Raw genomic sequence first — 2,554 nt, forward strand, 5'->3', positions numbered from 1 at the left:
TCCAAGTAGCACTAGTAATGGCCCAGACCCTTCAGGATTGAAAGTTTTTACTTTGCCAGGTAAAGAACCACCACTTGTTGAAGTACTAGCTGATGCAAGGTGAATATAGAATGAGTTGTAGAAGAATATAGTTACAAATTCCACCTATTACCAAGTGAACAGTTACAGAAACAAGGATTATAATTGTCATGAATATTTTCTCATTTTGTTATGAATATGTTTGTGTATAGATATACATATATTAAGAAAATGTCTTTGTTTTCTATCCTCTTTTATTCTCCTAGCATGTAATATGAGACATATTGACTTCATAGCATAACATTTAAGTATTGCTAATTTTATATCATACTAGTTTTTACAGGATATCTAGGAAAAGAGTAAACATCCCTCAAGGACTTTACCTCCTCTTCTAGGGAAGGTGTTAGTGTGTTTTTGATAGTATGCAGGATACTTCCATCATGTTAGACAGTATAATAACCTCATTATTGTCTTTATTTGAAGATTAAATATTGTTGAAGGTGATGGGTATAGGAGTCAAGTCAACAAGCGGTGAACTTGTGATGGTTAATTTTAGAGTTAACTTTATTGGGCTAAGAGAAGTCCACATGGCTGATAAATATTACTTGTAGTGTATCTGAATGTGTTTCTGGAAAAGATTAGCATTTGATTCCCTATACAGAGTAAAGAGACCCACTTTCACCAATGTGCGAAAGCATCATCCAATCACAATAGAGAGCCACAAAAGAAAAATAGGCAAAGGAGGACCAATTCCCTCTCCTCTCTTAGAGCTGAAATGTCCATCTTTTCCTGCCTTCAAACATTAGAACATTTTGGTTCTCAGTATTTGGACTTTGGGACTTACTCCAAGGGCCCGCCGCATTCTCATGTCTTAAGCATGGAACTAGAAGTTACAACATGGGCTCTCATGGTTCTCAGGTTTTTGGATCTAAACACAATTTGCCACTTGCTTTTCTGGTTATCTAGCTGGCAGATGACAAAGAGTGGGACTTTGTCATCTATAACCACCTGAGCCAATTCCTATGATAAATATCCTCATCCATCTATCTATCTATCCATCTATCTATCTATCCATCTATCTATCTATCTATCTATCTATCTATCTATCTATCTATCTATCTGTCGTATATCTATATACCTATCTATCTAATCTATAAGTTCTGTTTTTCTGGAGAATGCTTACTAAAATAGCATTGGAATGAAGACTGATTCTAGAGAATAGAATTTTAAAGATGAGTTTTCTGAGTTGGCTCTGGGGTTTCTCAAATTGCTTTACCATTTGATTAAATTTAATGATGCTAATGACTATTTCCAGGAATAAAAAGAGCAATATATTTCCAGGGCATCAACTGTTTATACATATTCAAATTATTTGAACTGGATATTCCTAACCAGCCACTTACAAGAGGATGGGGCTAAATAACTCTGTATATTATACTTTCACACACTTTTAGAAAACTAAGAAATATAATGACTCTGATTTTTTTCTCCTAATGTCACTGGAGAAAGTGATGAAAGAAAAAGATGAGCTTAGGGATTTGAATTCTCAGCTTATGTATTGCACCAATGTCATGAGAACTTCAAGGTGTGCCCTATCTCCCATCATGGCTGAAACCTACAAATCAAACTGCGACTGGATTAATTTCAACAAGTTGAACTCCTGACTCCTAGACTGTGTACAGTTAAAGCTAGAGCACTGATTCTGAAAGATAATATCCTGTATATTGGGATGGAACATGTGGAAAGATTTAAATGAAGCTAGAGACATCAAGCAGCTAAAAAGTAATGAGTTTCCTTGCCAGTGGATGTGACCTCCCAACACAACTGGTAGCAGCATCCATGCCCTAAGTGGTAGCCATCTCCCTATCCAAGGTGGTATCAGCCTTTCTAACTCCATCTGAGGAGAACAACCCTGCGAAAACAATAATAGCTTCCCCTGAGAAGCTATTATGTTTGCTAACAGCTATCTATGACTAGACTCAACTAAGAGTAAGCCCTTAAAGGTGAGGTGCATAGTGTGGCCCTTGAGGAGAGGCACTACATTCCAATAGAACTACTTGAATTTTCCAATTAATATAGCGGAAATCTGGGGAAAATGTATAGGAATGGATTTTAAGGGTGTGAGATAATGGTGGAAGAAATATAAAGTTGGGTAAACTGAATATATTGATATATGGGCCCATTCAGCAGAGATTTTGCATTTTATGTTGCAATGTGGAAAGTTAGAAAGAGCTTCAACAGTTTGTTGGCATGGGTGGCTTAAACATGGATCAAAAGATGTCCATATGAATGAAACAGAAACTCCAGATCTCCCTGTGTTTAATGTAGAGGAAGGTATTAAAAACCTAAGGAGATTAAAGTGTAACAGTGGATTTGTCATTTAAGACCTACTTACCCACACTGAGAGTGTCCAGAAGACATAGCTTTCACCAATACTTTGAGGAATAAATTTGCAGTGGAACCCAGCACTATTGATAAACTTTGTGATTTCCCTTCTCTGTATCCCAGACCTTAGAGTGAGAACCACAGTTATTTA

The sequence above is a fragment of the Diceros bicornis genome, chromosome 5, assembly GCF_020826845.1.
Source record: "Diceros bicornis minor isolate mBicDic1 chromosome 5, mDicBic1.mat.cur, whole genome shotgun sequence".
Taxonomy (NCBI): Eukaryota; Metazoa; Chordata; class Mammalia; order Perissodactyla; family Rhinocerotidae; genus Diceros; species Diceros bicornis.